This window comes from Echinops telfairi, unplaced genomic scaffold (assembly GCF_000313985.2).
Source record: "Echinops telfairi isolate 266 unplaced genomic scaffold, ASM31398v2 ScPeMD7_4225;HRSCAF=4972, whole genome shotgun sequence".
Taxonomy (NCBI): Eukaryota; Metazoa; Chordata; class Mammalia; order Afrosoricida; family Tenrecidae; genus Echinops; species Echinops telfairi.
The window spans coordinates 5,288,615-5,306,802 of record NW_022108124.1 but is presented as its reverse complement, the minus strand read 5'-3'; the positions used below and the strand labels follow the sequence as shown (position 1 = coordinate 5,306,802).

Below are 18,188 nucleotides of genomic sequence, written 5' to 3'. Positions count from 1 at the left end.
AGGGAGAACTTTATATCAAAGAGCAATTGCACATTAAGAAAACATCCCAGCGTAGTCCACATTAAGTCCATAAATCCAATATTAGCCCATTTGACCAGTCTATAAATTATTCTTCAGACTTATGCAGCACAGGTAATGAATGTGCCGAATGCAGGAAGAAAGAACACAGGCCAGTGGGTGGAAAGTCTTGTGGACCCAGTGGCAGTGGAAGCATCTCAGTGCTGGTGTAGCTCCCCATTGGGCTCCTTCACTCCATCAGCATAGCATATCTGGTTTGTCAGCAGGAAGATGAAGCAGAGAGTGAGTCTACCTCCAATGAGCTATGTGTCTACTTGGTACTTCCAAATGAGGTCATCATGCTGTGACCTGATTGGCAGGCTAGACTCCACCCCTCCAAAAGTTGATAGGAGATTATGTAACTACCACAGAAACCCCTGGGCAGTTTCTAAGCCATCCTACAGGGTGTCTATAAATTGGAATTGACTTGATGGCAGTGAATTAAGCATGATGCATTCCTCATTGAAATCTCAAACATCCTAGGAATAGAGCTAATTTTCTGCCATTTACATTGGAGCAAGCTGAAGCTCAAAAAGAGTGAAGAACTTGTTCAAGATAACACAACTTATAAATGAAAGCTACGGATGGATTCCCCACCCCATCCCCACCAAAAAAATAAATAAATACATTTTAGTCCTAACCCTTACAGCTGTGAACATGACCTTGTTTGAACAAAGCTTCTTTCTTTTAAGATGTTATAGGTTAATTTAACTAGGAAAAAGTAGGTCCTAATTCCTTCTGAGTGGTGTCTAAGAAAAGGGGAGAATTGACAAGGAGAGACTGTCACATGAGGGTAGACTGATTCTGCAAAAGACACATCTACAAACAAACAAACAAACAAACAAAGGCAAGAGAAGCCCAGAAGCAGTAGGAGCTGGAAAAGAAAGGAGATCTTCCCAGAGAGCAGAGAGAAGGGCCTGCCTGGGGCCCTGAATTCAGACTCTGGCTTTTAATACGGAGAGATCCACAAATATCTGTTTTTTAGCGTCACCAGCTGTGAAGTATTTTGTGAGGGAAGCCCTAGGAAACTGAGACAGCAGGGAAGCTGGGATTCAAGCTGACGTCATCATAGCTCCCAAACTTTCAAGCACTTCTACTGTCACCCTCTGCCTGAGTGCCAGTGTGCACAGATCCATAGCTGTGCAGGCTGGGACTGTGAGGTCCCAAAAGGACCTTGCCAAGCTCTGGGAAACAGCAGGAATGCCATGACTCATGCGAGAAGGTCTCCTGACAATTGACCCAGGCACCTGCCCTTCTGTGTATTGAAAACTCTCCGCTCTCTCTTTATCCATCCAGCAAATCCCTGACTCCAGGTGCTGGTCCTCAACCCGCCCCTGTTATAGCTCTACCAATAGGACTGCGGCTGCTCACCTCCTACCACACACACTAAGAAGTTGTGAGAGAGAAACGAGGGGCACTTGGCAAAGAAACCAAATGTTTTATAACAAACAGATTTCCCACTTTTCCCCCCATAGCACATCACCCAATTGCAACTTTTGAACAACAAAAGCAACTCTTGTTCTTTTGCTGTATCTCCAGTCACTAAAATACTTCAGGTTGACAACCTATTTCCGATCCCAGGTTAATTATGTCCTTATTTGCCTTGCCTAATATTTTCTATAAGTAGAGTCACATCAGAGACAGTATCTACTTTCTCCCCCTCCCATCCCAGTTCCCTGAAATCAGCCACACCGTCTGCATGCAGTGTGATGCCTGGGCGATGTTTTCCCAGACAATCATCCCCCGCCCCCACCCCCGCCCCCCGGCTTGTGGAGAATTTGAGCCCCAGGTTCTTCTGTTTCCATAAATTTAGTGTATTTGTAAGACTGTTTTAACTTAGGCAACTATAATAAGTATTCTTGCTTTGGCCTTTATTTTTAATTATAGAAATTCAAATACCATATCACCCTGAAATCATTATAATTTGCATTCAAAAGCAGTGACCTAATAAGTTACGCCTTTTCAGCCCCAGTAGTCTGCTGGATTTGTGAATAAATGCCACCGTCACTTCTGACAGCATCCTTAATGGTGTCTGGAGTTCTTTCTTCTTTACCAGGGAGGGCAAAGTTTAATGTTATTCATATTTCCAACGCATCATAAGAGCTAAGGGTTGATTGCTGGTAGTTCTTCGACAAAGATAACAGGAGAAAAACACTAGCCTATGACGAAGTGTTATCTTGGCTGGAGTTTAGTCACTACTCATCCCTAATCTTTCTCTAAACTGTTACTGTCACAAAGAAAAATCAATCGAATAAAACATTCCAGTAAAATTCAATCAGCACCATCACTTAATATTTGAACTTTTAAATTGTTGTTCTCAGAAATCAGTTGAGATTCATGACAGGTATAGAAAGTGGGAAGGAGGAAACACACTTATTTTACTGTCCTACCTGTGTGCCACTAGACCCTCGACCGGCTGGACTGTACCAGTGGCTGCAACAAGGGGCACACACATAAGAACAATTGTGAGGATGGCTCAGGACCATGTCGTGTTTCATTCCATTGTATGTATAGGCTTGGAACCCACTCAAAGGTACTTAACAACACAAAACTGATGTGCCATTCTGGTACCATCTAGAGATCGAGGTAAAAAAAAGCAAATAACAACAGCCAACAACACTAGTTTGGGGTTCCTGTTGATCTGGAGTCTTTAGAAGATTCGATGACAAATCATTGGAAAGATGAACTCCAATTGGCTAGCTAACTAATTTTGGCTTTGAGGAATGCCTGCTGGGAGCAAACATCCAAGCCAGCTAGGTGGGCCAGCTGGATGGGAAGATGGAGAATGGGCCCCAGGAAAGGAGAGAGGACGTTTTGACCGAGGTCGGGAAGGTCACACAGCACTGAGCTTTCTGTTTCTTCTTCACCGATCTTGTTATTCTGGGGACTGTCCACATTGGTTTCCCCAAAAACCCAACCTTAGGAGGTATTATGGTATGCAACATAAAAGAGGGTAGATAATCGGAAGAAATCATTCAAAATAAATAGAAAGGAAGCTAACTGTTTCAACAAACTCTTATGATTAATATTAGTTCACATTAATTACTTCATTATGTGTCAATCGCTGTGCTAAACACGTTTCCTGAAAAATCCCGCCTCATCTGGTGACAAAGTGACAGGGCGGTTCTGTGTTTTTGTGTAGTGATACTCAGGGAAGTCCAGAGACTTGCCCAAAGTTAAAGTAAGGGCATATATAAAGTATGGGCTGGTAATCAAGCAAAGTAATGATAGTTTTAAAAGCCTTGCTTATATTCAGACGTCCCTATGCCATTATTACACCTTACCATGCATTTCCACCTTCATGGTATTATAAGTGTCCCTGTGTAAATGTATATGGATATTTTCATTTACTCAGATAGTCTGCAAGTAAGTCCCTTGCTCATTTAACCAGCACTGCCTCCAAGAAAATAAAGTAAAATAAGGTTTATGTCATTGAGGAGTTTGCACTTAAATAGTAAAAGAAAGAGAGTGTACATGTAATGTAATATTAAATGGCAATATGTTTGAGTCTCATAGACCCACAAAGTGCTTTGGGACCACAAAGGAAGGGAAGGTTAATTTTGACTGGGATTTTGGGATGGCACCGTGGATGCATATTGCTATGCGGCTGCAAATAAGGGCTGGAATACGAATTAGGAATGAGACATTTGAAAAATTAAAAGGTAAAATAGAACTGGAGGATTCATAAGATATGGGAAGTGAATATGGGAAAGGAAAAATGACACATGACCAGCATTTTCACTCCTGGGGCACCTGTGGGACTGTGTCAGCCTGAAGAAGTGGGGAGCACAGAGAAAGAGTGGATTGCTGGCAGGGGAACCTGCGGCATGGGGCTAGCTCCTGATAGGGTGCACTTGCCCCATCAGATCTCGGGGAAAGATGCAGATTTCATAACCACTAACGTGGATGTGACCAAGGGAAGTTAGACCGTCACTTCAAGGGGCGAATAAAAATAAATAACGAGTGAAGGGGAAATACACATGAATTAAGCTTCTGGTGAATCCTCTCGGACCACAGACCAGGGATGGGAACTGCTTTGCTATCCTGCAGAATGCACTGGAAAGTGGATGACTGCCCTTGTCATTGTGTTAAAATTTAACACCATCATTTGAGCTCCCTTTTGGGTGCATTTGAATTTTTTCTAGTTTTAAGAGTGTCTACTTTATTTTTAATCAAGGTTTTGCTCTTTTTTACTTTTTTATTATTGCTAGTTTTTAAAGTTTGTTTGAAATGTTTTTTTTCTGTATATGAAATTCTGGATAGGTAAGTTTACGGAGACAGTACCACAGTAAGGCAGCGGAGGCGGGGAGCAAATGGGGAGCTAATACTCATGAGGACAAGAATGAAGAAAATGTCTAAAAATGATTGTGGTGGTGATTGTACAACTCATTTTTTTTAACATTTTATTAGGGGCTCATACAACTGTTATCGCAATCCATACACACATCAATTGTGTAAAGCGCATTTGTACGTCATTCTCAAAACATTTTCTCTCCACTTAAACCCCCGACATTAGGTCCTCATTTTTCCCCTCTCTCCCCACTCCCCCCTCCCTCATGAGCCCTTGATAGTTTCTAAATAGGTATTTTGTCATATCTTGCCCTGTCCGATGTCTCCCTTCACCCACTTTTCGGTTGTCTGTCCCCCAAGGAGGAGATCACATATAGTTCCTTGTAATCAGTTCCCTCTTTCCTACCCATTCTCCCTTTACCCTCCCTGTTTTGCCACTCACACCACTGGTCCTGTAGGGCTCATCCACCCTGGATTCCCTGTATTTTCAGTTCCTATCTGTACCAGTGTACATCCTCTGGTCTAGCCAGTCTTGTAAGGTCGAATTCGAGTCATGGTAGTGGGAGCAGGGAGGAAACATTTAGGAACTAGAGGAAAGTTGTATTTCTCATCATTGTTACATCGCACCCTGACTGGCTCATCTCCTCCCCGAGACCCCACTGCAAGGGGATCTACAACTCTTTTTAATATGCTTAAACTATTGAAAGGTATGCTCTGTGAATTATATGCCAATAAAACTGCTTTTCTAAAAAAAAAAAAGAATTTAGGAGTAAATAAAATAGAGTGGTGAGAGGCTCTTGCAGACATAATTTTAAATAAACCTTTGAGGTTCCTGGGAAGGAAACGAAGAGAAGGACGAATCCTAGATGCGAAGGGAAGAGTGTCTTCGACAGAAGCAGCGATGATCAGGAAAAGCCAGCCCCACCAAGAACCTAAGGAGGGTGGAGACTGGGACTGACCACCTGGCGGCCTCAACACAAGCCATTTCAAGACTGCCTAGGAGCAGCAGAGTGAATGATAAGGTGAAGTGAGATAGGAGATGCTTAAAGGACAAGGGGAAGGTGTTTTATTATGATAATGGAAGACTGACTATATTTGCAGGTGCGAAGGAAGGAGTCAGTCCAATGGATTAAAGCTGCAGAAAATTAATGAAGCAAAAGCCCAGAACACTGTTTAAAAACCCTTTCTGAAAACACTCACCAAGGATTGTTTTACAAGATAATAATAATGTCTCATCCTAACCAGCAGAGTTGCTGTTAAGATGTTTTGAATAGGATGGAAATCTGTCTTATTTGCGCCTTCTCCCTGGTGATTATCGAATATGCAGCCACCTGGGAGAATCCTCAAGTTAGAACTCAGCATGGAAGTAAGATCACAATGGAAGGTTGCTTTTGGATGACAAAGATGCCTATTTCCTGAGATCCAGGTAGAGGAGTAAGAAAAGGCTAAAGAAAACAGAAACATTTTGAAGGGAGACCATTGAAAGGACTCACAATAGATGGTTTCAGTCTGAAACAATAGAGTAAAGGTGCAGTAACAAAGTTAGCTACCACAAGACCCTTCAAATCTTCAAAACAAGTTTTAGGATTCCACCAGGGATAAACAAGGTTTCATTAGGTCCAGTTATTGCCTAGTTCTCCGGATCCTTATTGGTTGGCCTCCTCCTGACACAGAGAAGGAATTACCATCTTTCTTACCTGCCTTCGCAAAAGAAGAAATAGAAAATTTGCAATCAAGGGAGAGCTTTAAAAACAGTAAAGTTATAGAGACTTAGGGGTTGATAGGTATTCTGAGAGTAAGAAATTGAGGCTGTGGATTGAGGTCTTCATCAATTCACTTAGCAATTGTCCAGGAAGGGAGACTGTCACGGTCATCCATTGTAGGACGTCACAGCCACCCGGAGGACAGAGAGGTGCACTAGAGGAGTCCCCAGCCTGTGATCTTTATGCCAACAGATTACTGGGGCTTATTTCCTGCAGAGGTTCAAGGCTCCAACCTTTTAGTTACCAGTCAAGCCCTTCACCAAGGGCCATCAGGGCTCCTTGAAGGGAGATCTCATCTCCCAATTACCCGGAGTGCGCAGATGAGGAAACAGGTCCACAGGGTCCTGTTTCACCCAAGACCCTAACTATAGCCAGTTTGCAGCTTCTGGAGACCTTGAACTACTCCTCAGATTCAGACAGAAGCGTCGCCTTTCCTCTCCACCCTCTGCCTCATGACCTTGGTAATGGAGGTGCCCAGTCACTTAAAAAGCTGCAGTGCTTTTTAGTTCTGTGAGAACTAATAAGAAAGTCCCTAAATTGTTTTCAGCTCATTGCAAGGGGGCTGGTGGTGGTAAATGTTCAATTTCTTCTTTATTACCATGATTATGTGAACCAGATTGAATTTCTGCGTCTCCAAAGAGTTCCTTATGAATAGTGTGAAGGTTCCCATTTTAACCAAAGCCAGTTTTAAATTGCCCATAGACTACACAGATAGCAGACTGTAATAACTCAGTTGCTACACTCAGTACCTTATTTGAAATCAAAAGGGAAACTAGCAGGCTCAAGACAGCTACCAGGTAGAGCCTGCAAAACAGTATAAGTTATCATTCTGGGTAAATAAGAAAGGGCAGTGGATGTAATGAAGTCAGAGGGTCTCTGAACAATATGGCTTCCGTACATGGGCAGGCACCTGAACCCTGTGGGCCTCCTATATGAGTATGAATTAGACGGCTTCTTCGATTACTTCCAAGATCTTGTCCATTTCTCCTTTTGCCATCACCTCTCCACCAACAAAGTCCTGAAATCGTTTTTTGGTTTCTTTTAACACCGATTATTTTATGGATGACAGGTCCCGGCTTTTTTGGTTTTGTTTTATTTTTTAAATCACGAATAAATTACAATGAAACCAGGTCTCAATTTCAGCTTCCTTATTGGAAAAGTAGAAAATGTTGAAATAAGTATCCTCCACTCTCCACTCTGCGCTTCAATGGCTCCCTTCTTTAGTCGGTTGCTGCAGGCTAGTGGCTGTTTATTTGTATGGTCTGCTGCTCTGTGCCTATCGCCAGGGAGCACTTTACCATTTTCTTTACCTGTGTGCAGATGCCCCTGAGCACCTTTCCGTCTTCTTTTTCTCACATCCTATCTAAGTGTGCAATCATTCGTGGGTCCTCACAGGAGCCCCCTGGGCTGGTTGAAAAGAATTAAGCAGAGCTGCCAGGAGAGGGGTGAGAGGGAGTGTGGTAGGGAACCTGCGTTTATTCTTCATTCATCTTGAAGCTCTAAAGCAGTGGTTCTCAACCTGTGGGTCACGTCCCCTCTGAGGGTCGAACGACCCTTTCACAGGGGTCACCCGATTCATAACAGTAGCAAAATGACAGTGATGAAGTAGCAATGAAAATAATGTTATGGTTGGAGGATCACCGCCACATGAGGAACTGTATGCAAGGGCCGCAGCCTTAGGAAGGTTGAGAGCCACTGCTGGAAAGGGACTGCTAAGGGCAGCATGTAGAAAGGAGCTAGAGTTAAAGAGAGCCGTGTTGGTTGGAGTCCCTCAGGAAAATGGCTAGAAAACAGAAAACTAGTGAATTCCTTGTTTCCTGGGTGGAGAACCATCTGTCTGTCTGACCCCTTAAGAAGCAAAGCTCTCATTCTTAGAGACACTCAATTTTCTTCTTTTTCACTGGATTTAGAGTTGTTTCCCAATTTAGTGCATGTTTTTTCATATTTAAAAAAACATGCTGTGGTGTTAATTCACAAGTCACAGTTTCAACTCTAATACACTGGAGTTCTGTGATTTTTCATGGTCTCTCAAAATCTCAATTAATTTACTATCCGAATGTTCCTATAGTGGATCCATTTATAAAAAGAAGCTCTGTCTAGATATGCAAAATGACTTAGAGAATGGATACCAATATCTAAGTGCCTAATATAAGTGCCTAATAGTTTTAATTATCTAAATATTTGTTTTAGATCTCTAATTGTATACATGTAGAAACAGTTTCACACATCATATTTAATAGCACTGAGTTCTCCAAGAACTTCCTTTCTCTGCAAACTAGATCACAATATTTTTAGTGATGAAAAAATATATACAAACTCAAACTGACAGCAATTCATGGATCCCTGATAGTTCAATATGCTCTGGTATATGTCAGCAGCTGTACAAAATGATTACTAATAGCCTAACTTCAGAATTGTTTAAGAAACATTTCATTCCAAATTAACTATAATTTTCTTCTTTCAGATTATACCGATGCATTGTTGAGATTATTTTCTTTCCTTGTATTCTATTTTCTTTATCTTGTAGGAATTTTTTTTGAGACAAAAAGTAAGAAACAAAAAATCCAAAAGACTTTAAGAAGAAGGTATAGGGAAGTAAGAGAAAAAGAGAGGTCATTTTATGATTTTACCAAGTATTCCCAATACATTGGGTATCATTTGTTTCCAAGGTTATCCTCCTTAGAGGGGCTAACACATGAGTGACAACAAAAGTTGTTCTAGATAAGGCAAGGTGGGAACTCAAGTAATTGACAGCAAATCAGGAGACCTTCGTCTGGACCCTGCAGTGAGAAATTTGTCCTGGCAAGCAACAGGAAGGAAGATATCTAGCTAGAAAATTCTCTACAGAAAACCAATAGTTAAATATGAAGTTGTTGTAATGCTGCAGTGAAGTCATTGCTAACCCCAACATGCTTCTGAAGATGCTTCTTGGAAACTTGAAATTGCTGTTGTGAGCTAATTGGTAACAGTGGACCCCACGAATAAAGCTTCAGCAATCAATCAGTCAGTCAACAACATCTGGATATTTCAGACCCCAAATCCACATGTTCCCCGAATGATACCAGCTACTTGGCTCAGCCCCAGAGAGCTTTGAATGCAAACACTTCACTGAACTTCAAAGCCTAAGGATCTTAGTCGTTTTGAGTACTACGTTCCAGACCAATACGAAGTGCTACTTGCCTGCTACTTTCATGGAACCTTGAAGTTAGCCTGATGAAGTAAGCAATACTTTTTTTTTTTAATCCCAAAATGAGATCACCAAGACTTGACTTAAGTTACTTGGCTAAGAGCAAATAGCTAGGAAGTCACAGAATAAGATCCCAACCCAGAACCACTCGAACCCGGAGCCAGTGATTTTAACCACTACACAAAACCACTGTGTTATATTCTACACACACTTGTTGAAAGTAGACTGTCCATGCAGGCCCAGAAGCCACAGCAGAACATGGTTCAGGCTAACAGCCATGATAGTATTTTCTCTGAATCCTCACTAATGCCGAGGATCGTACAGGCACATGGTAGGTTATTTGAAAAACACCTTTTGAATAGAAGTCACCGATAAAGACTGTGTTCTAATACTTTGTCCTCTGACTTTGTCATGACAGGATGAATCCATAGTATTTTAGTCATAATGATAATGTTATTAGAACAGGAGTGAGATGGCATTATGAATAATAGATTTCAATCTATTAAGCACAGAGCTACAGCAGCAGTGTAATACCATAATGCAGGATTATTATAAAATCTTAAGAGATTACTGTAACTGGCACTGATCCACTTTACTCTTAATAAAAACAAAAAAATACTGAGAAACAGGCTTTCTCATTATTTTTTGTTTTCCCGAATAAAACAAATAAATATATGGGGTTGTGCAGTGGGGCCGGAAGTAGGGCAGTTGAGTCTTGATTTTAATGCGAAGTGGCTCAATGATTCTCAGCAAATGGTGGAAAGTTTCAGGCCTCAACTTCTCATGGTTAAAAGCAGAGCATCTGATTTTATGATTTATAAGGTCCTAACTCTAAAATGCTATCATTCTAGAGGCTTGCATTAGACTCCATAGCTGAAAATGCTTCCTTTTAAAAAATATTTTATCCTTTGCCAAAACTTGTGCAAAATATCTTTTGCAAAATATTCTATGCCAGAGGATCCAAAGGTGCTTTCTGGCAAGTAAGGTCAAACCCCCGTATGGCAAGAAAACCGCAGCCCTTCCTCCATAAGCTGGGGTACCGCACAACCCTGGTGTGTCTATGTCAGGGGATAGGAGTGGTGCTGATGATGCTAGCAAAAGGTGATGATGGAGCAGGTTCCTATGGCTGCCATCACAAATTGCCACTCACTAGGGAGCTTAAAACAACAGAACCATATCCACTGTAGTTGAGGAGGTCAGAAATCGTATATCCCATTGTCCACGTGGCTGGTTCAGTTTGGAGGTGCTGAGGGAGGACCCATCCCGGGCTTCTTTGCTGGCTTCAGGTGATGGCAAGCAACTCTTGTCACTCTTTGCCTCACAGCAGCAAACTGTCCATCTCTGCCACTTTCTTCAGCGGTCTTCTCCCTCAGTATCTCAGTGTGTCTTTTCTTTTCTTGTCTCTTAGAAAAACACTTGCCACTAGATTCAGTGCCCACCCTAATCTAGGATGATCTCTTCTAGAGGCTCTTCCCTTACTTATATCTGCCAAGGCCCCGACTCCCAATAAGATCACATTCTGAGGTTCTAGGAGGACAAATCTTTTGGGGCCACCATGCACCATAGCCCCAAACATAGTTAAGCACATTGAAGACATTGTAGACATTTTCCACAACTTTCCTATCACAAAAACAATGCTTAATTAATTTACCTGAAGTGTGCTTATCTGCTCTGTTGAGACTAAGACAAATCTAACATAATATCACTAAACTTATCTGATTTACCATTATTAATGTCTTCTGAATAATAACAAAACTTTTATATACAAGACCTGGGAAAGATGAATGTTGGGGGTCTAGGTCCACCTTTCCATTAATTAGCTGTTTCCCAGGTCGGTGCACTAGGCTAATGCACTTGTCTGCTAATCAAAGGTAGTGATCCAAATCTGCCCAGAGGTGTCTTGGAAGATCATCTTGGTGACCCATTTCCAAAAATTTAACCATGGAAATTTCTGTGGAGTGCAGTTCTTCTTCAACACACATGAAAGTGGAGTGAGTAAGACTCGACTTGACAGGATCTACTTTATCTTAGTCAACTAAGTGACTTTTCTGGATCATGTTTTCTTCGTCTTTAAAATACATTGCCTAGCTCTAAGACAAGGTATGCTACTGTGTTAGAGGAAAAACCATCTTATTTGATTATAAAATAATAGCATATATTGCAGAAAGACCACAGGCTGGTGGGTGCAAACTCATGTGGATCCAATGGCAGTGGCTTTATCACAGGACTCTCAGCAACCAGGAAGGTGAAGAGTGGGGCCGGGGGTAGTTCCAGGATCCTCCTTGTGACAAGGCTGCATCCACAAAGAGGCTGTAACCTAGTCAATGGGCTGAACTCCACTCCTACCCTTTTCTATATCTTCAAGTTGCATGAAATGATTTCACTACCACAGAGTGTTAATAATAAATACACCTGTACTTGCAAGATAGATAGTATTATAGGATGAAGGACCTATGAACTTGACTGTGATCAGACTGCATATACAGTCCTGAATATGATATTTTAGTTGTTGTGCGTATACTGTCAAGTTAATCCCAACAAACAGTAACCTTACAGTACAGAGCAGAATGAGTCCATTGGATTTCTTCATCGGTAATCTCTACAAAAGCAGACCATCTCTTCTGCCCCTTCTCAAGCCACTGGTGGGGACACACTGCCATCCTTTAGATTAGTAGCCAATTGCACTACCAAGGTTCCTGGAGACTTGGTAGGGGTCTCACCCCAGACAACTTCAGGGACCACGGGAATGGAGCAGGAATTGAGACAATAAACAATGATGGGAATTTGAAACTGGAAAGTACATACCCTGAAGAAGCCATTCAAAATCTCTTTGCATATTCTCTTCTTTAAAGACACACACCAAAAGACGTTGTGCCAAACAAAATCCATCTGTGGGTCGAGACCCACTTGCATTCTTCGAGTTATTAACAAATCAAGGGACATTCAGAAGAAAGTGTCAGAATCTGAAATCACCCCGATCGGGCAGCTTGGGGAACAATCCAGTGAGTGGGATTCTTCAATGGAAAAGAATAGTAGACCCTGAGGAGTTTTGTAGTTGTCTTCTGAATGTTTGAAAGTCGTTATTCAGAGGAGGGTGTTAGAGATGGTTTATCTTCCCATAAGAGGTAGAATCAGTAAAATGGAACAAACTATTGATTGAATGAGTTCATATTTACAACGCACCTAGGATAGTGTCTGCCCAGAGTAAACACTACAGACGTGTCTATTAACTGAATGAAATGGACTTCATATTCAGAGCTGTCCAAGGCTAAAATGAGTTGTGCCTGTGGTAATTGGAAGGGGAGAATTTGTAGGGAAGTAGGGGACTAGGAGTCAGTATCCAGAATAATAGAAAGCCCACCCAGACTTGGAGATCCTCAGTGGCCAGATCTGGATAGCTCTCTAAGGTAACTTGTTAATTTTGCTCTAAGTTAACACACTCGGTACTGGTGCAAATCTGAATGTGGAGTACTAAAGATACTCTATTTAATCCAAGTAGAAAAATGAGGCGCCCCGAATCACTGTGGCATTGCTGCTTGCCACAAAAGTGGGGATGAAGATTTTCTAGGCCCTCATTTCTGTCAGACATAGTTGTAGTTTGTTTATGTCTGAGTTTTATCTTCGCATTAACTGAGGAGAAAGGTATTTTATCCCCATTTTATAGACATAAGAAAATTAGGGTTCATTTTAATAAACTTGCTCAACTCTAATACAACTCTTGAAGAAGTACAAATCAATAAAGTCTTGTCTGGAGATTAATTTGGCAGAACCTATACAAAATTTTAAAGAACAAAATAATTGCCTTATCAATTTTTTATCTCACTATTTATCCCTCAGAAACACTTTCACAAGCATGCATGCCTATGAGCCATCATCTTCATTGCAGGAATTTTAAAAAGTATTGAAATTTGGAGGCAATGCAAGGTTCTGTCCTAAAATAACTTCAATGTAGCTCTATTCTAGAATGCGTTAAGTATAATAAAATTTTTGAGGTAGATAAATTATTCCTTCCAGAAGGAATTTTGGAGGTATTTTTGAATGCAGAAATACAGATGCAAAACATTATATGTATAAAAATAAGTTTTTTACTTACAAATGATATATACGTCTTACAAACTATACATACATCAGTAAAAGGTCTGTAAAAATATATACCGAGGTGGAGGAGGGAGAGGGGGAAATAAGGAGCTGATGCCAGGGCCTCAAGTAGAAAGAAAATGTTTTGAAAAAGATGATGACAACATATGTACAGATGTGTTTGACAAAATGGATATATGTTTGGATTGCTATAAGATCTGTAAGAGCCCCCAATAAAATAAAATAAATTTTATATATATATCGAGTTATTATTGGAAACTACCTCTGAAAGCTGCAAATGAAAGAGGAACCACTTACTACTCCACTCTTGCGTATTTTTAAATCATTTTAAACAAATGAGTGCTGCTTTTTTTTATTGTTGTTGTTTTGTTTGAAGTCGAAATAAACCCAAAGTCATAGAAGCAGCCATTGGGGGTGGGGGTGGATGTCAGGATTTAGCGCAGTACTTCCTCCTGAATCAACATCTCCATTTATAATTCTGGAATTCTCCATTTTAGAAATTAGTTTACACTTTCTGGGGTAGAAAAGGATGCACAATAAAATTCTGTGAGAGGAAAAGTGATCACTTTCCAAGAAAAATCAATTAAAGCCTGGACGGGGGCCATTGCAACAACCGCAGAGGCATTCTTCTGCCAAAGACTGGAAACAGTCGCCTCGACATGAACGATTGTACAAAGCAATGTTGTGTCACCTCAGTTTATCTTCCCAAGAGTGTAGTTCTTCACAGAAGTTCCACCTACTAAGATAAATGGCCCCAGTAGACATAGGTTTAGCTACCTCGCTTGATCATTACAGTATCATTTTCAAATGCTCCTTTGAGCAATGGGTTTATATCCCCAAATGTAAACCTTCAGCATCACAACATAATTTTTCCAATCAGTGTTCTGCTCAAAATTCAGGATTCTAATAAATCACGTACTCACAGTATGAATTCCAGAGCTGTGGGGTTTTTAGAAGATGACACTATGCAATAATAGTGCTGCATATTCATAAATATTAATGAGGTCCCACAGTCTAAAATGAAGCAACCAGAAGAGTAGAGCTTAGATAAAAATCTCAAAAATATGCCCACAAATCCAAATATGGACAAATGAAGCAGTGATAAGAAACGATCTCCTAGAAACAGAGGGACTTCCATGTAAAGGGGAATGGCATGATCACATATATAAAGAACATGGTTGAACAAATATAAAGAAGCTCAATCTGTTAAGACCTTCCCTTCCCTCATGGGCATTAGCCCTAAACTCTCCACATAGGAACACACGGTATCTTCACCTGGGCTGCCTATCTGAGCTAAGCTACTGATACATATATAAATATGGACAGGAAATGACTCACACAATTGTAGGGGCTGGCAAGTCCCAAATCCAAAGGTCAAGTGAAAAGCCAGAGCCCTTTGCGGGATCATGGGATGATGATGGCTGGAAAATCCACAATCTTCAGGTCAGCCAACGACTGAAGATTATTGCAGGTATACAATCCAAGAATCATAGGCCTAGCAATGAGACCAGTGAATTGTCAAAGAATAAACTCCGCTCTTCCCTTAGCGGTCTAAGGTGATTTGCTAAAATGGTAAGCTACTCACTTGATCCAGAAAACCCCACCGAATCATTGTAAACCAAGAGGGTTGAATCTTCCGAGTTCATTTTAAGAATACCTATGAGGCTGCTCCAGGCTCTCAAGGGGATGCATATCCAGAAAGCCACCAACTATTTGAAAAACATCACTTTGCAGAAGCAGTGTGTGCCTTCTGACATTACAATGGTGGAGTTGTGAGGTATGCCCAGGCCAAACAGTGGGGTTGGCTTCAGGGTCGGTGGCCCAAAAAGAGTGCTGAATTTTTGCTGCATGTGCTTAAAAAATGCAGAGTCATGTTGCACTGAAGGGTTTAGATGTGGGTTCTCTGGTCATTGATCACATCCAGGTGAACAAAGTCCTCATATATGCACACACAGTTCTCGAGTTTAGCCCAGAGAAGACTTACAGAGAATATAACCTAGAAATCACTTAAAAACTTTCTCTAAGATCAATTCGAAGCAAGTAAGTTATTCCACTTAGCTTCTATAGCTTATCTCTTCCAGAAAATTTTTGTCTCTGTCCTCTATTTTGAATCAAAATTCTGAAAGAAAAATATGAAAGAAATGTATAAACTCAGGCAAATGCTAAGACCAGAGAACTCTTTGTTTATGTTGCTAAATTACTGACAATATCACTGCCATTCAGTCAATTCTGACTCATAGCGACCCCACAGCAGAGCTACCCTGGTGGGTTTCTTAGGGAGTAGGAAGCCTTCTTCCTGCCCCCCCCCGCCCCCCGACCCTCGCACCCCAAATGCAGCTGGTGGTTTCAAACTGTTGACCTTGCGGTTACCCTATGCGTAAACCACTATGTAACAGGTCTCCTCTAAAAGTTTAACAAAAATCATTTTGTTACAGCTACATTTGTAATGCAAACTTTGCAGAAGTTAGCAAATAGTCGTGTGCTTTAATATATGTATTCATTCTACTGATTAACCACCTAATGGCTCCAAAGGAGCTATTAATGCAAAACAAAAACTGAGAAGTGTTCGTTTAAAGATAAACTTTCCATCTTTTGTAGCTCCAGGTACGGAGGATGCATAATCATGAGTAATCAGATAAAATAATAAGGTACCTTCAAACATTTGGGCACTTAAGGAAAGTCGTTACGTTAAATCGTTCCCAAACAGCATATCATGACTCTATTGAATGTGTGTTTGGTATATTGTTATTCTTGGTTTTTTCATTCCTGTCTCTCCTCTTGTCAATATTTTACCAGAGACAGAAGCGCCAACAGAAGCAAACATAGAGGATAAATGTGCCTATATGGGATATGCATATGTTTCAGCAGCATATTTAAGTAAAGGATCATTAATCAGAGAATATCACAAGTTAAGAATTTACCTGAAACCTAGGAAAAGTCCTGAATGGCTAATAGAAACACGTCAAACTGATGACCAACTAGACCCCACCAGTAATACATCTAGTAGATAATAGAAGGTGTTCAATTAATGACTACTTAGTATGATCATTATTATACTCACTGGACTCCACAAAGGACCTGAGATCACTCATCTCAGCAAACTTATTGAGATTAAATGCAGAGAAGCATAGGACGCATTTTGCTAAGCCAGGCCCACTTATAATGACAAAGTGTTACAGTTGGTATACTCACCATAAGGGGGGAAATTTGGGAAGTTATAAAAGGGAGACGTAATTCAAAAGGAAGAACAGTGCAGGACCATTTGCACCTGAACAGATCATTTAGACTATTTATAGTAATCAAGGAGAGTGTCGTTTAATTTTTGCAATGCACATACTTTAGGTTCTAACGGTGACTCTGTTTTATCTGGAGCCAGACACATCGGGTGAGATCCTCACTCTTCTTATTAGTAATGTTGTTATCTTGGCTAATTTATTTAGTAACTGAGATCTTCCGTTCACTCCCCTCGTGAGTGAACATTGTAACTTCTCCCTCACAGCAGTGTGTTCAAATGACGTCTGCAGTATAAATTCACAGGGCTCAGGGCAAGGAATCCACTTATTCTATGGTAGCTATATTAGTAGTAAAGGTAGTAGATATTTGGCTTCAGAAGACATGGAAATATACAATGCATTTGAAAGGATCTCCATCAAATATAATTTAGTGCTATTAAAAATGTAGTCACTTAACAGGGTACGCTTTCATTATCCAGAATATGCACTTGCAAAAAGAACTTATGACAATCCTACTTTCTACCTCATGCTGCTGTGAATGCATAGGGAGAGTTGATATATAATTGAACACAGACAGATGAAAAGCTATGTAATCAAAAGGCAGAAAGGGGGAAAAATCATGTTCTTTTCCCCCCTCCTTTATATGGGTCAAAGCCAGTTCACAAATATCTCAAACTTGAAAGTCAAATGAATAATTGGTCAAAGGAGACCAGCAGCCCTGGAACTGGGACGATATTCATTTGGAAGGACTATCTCCCCTGGGGTTTGGTCTTGTTTTTGCTCTTTTCCATGGCACGTCCCTCCTTACCTATTTGGAAGAACGGGAATGAATCTGGATCCCTGCAAAGTGTATTGGCACATGCCAGTGAAAGGGTCAGAGGAATGTGTCTTTGAAAGAGTTAATTAAAAAAAAAACATTCACATTGTACTCATAGATTATCCAAACTGTTTAGTATTCACAGTATTTCATAGCCTTTACGAGGATAAGTTAAAGAAATCAAATCCAATTCAACTGCCATAGAATTATTCCAACTTAGAACAATCCTCTATAGGGTTTCTGAAGTTTTAAATCTTTATGGCAGCTAACAACCTCATCTTTCTCCCATAGAGTATCTGATGAGTTTGAACCACCTACCTCATGCTTTCCCAGCCCAGCATTTATCTGACAGTACCACCAGAGATCCTTAAAGGAAAGGGATAATTGTATGGAATAACCAGTGCCTCTCCAGCACTTGGAAAGTATTCAAGAAATACCTATTGAATTAATAAGTGCATTTATCTTAACTTGAATGTACAGAGACATATTATCATACATAGAAAGAAAGATGGATGAATAAACATACACAGATAAACACAACCCACTTCTATCAAGTTGCTTCTGACATACAGAAAACCTATAGGATGGAGTAGAAATAGAAATCTTTATGGGAACTCACAGTCTCATCTTTCTCCCATGAAGCAATTGGTGGATTCAAACTATTGACCTTGTGATTATCACCCTGATGTAGAACTTCTTATACCATTAGGGCTTCTAGATAGATAGATAGATAGATAGATAGA

At 40.6% G+C, this 18,188-nt stretch overlaps 1 protein-coding gene across 1 annotated transcript in view; it reads left to right on the top strand.

The window, feature by feature from the left end:
- Positions 1–18,188, top strand: part of KCNMB2 (potassium calcium-activated channel subfamily M regulatory beta subunit 2) — a 367,341-nt gene that overhangs the window by 18,880 nt on the left and 330,273 nt on the right. The gene's annotated exons all lie outside the window — the stretch shown is intronic.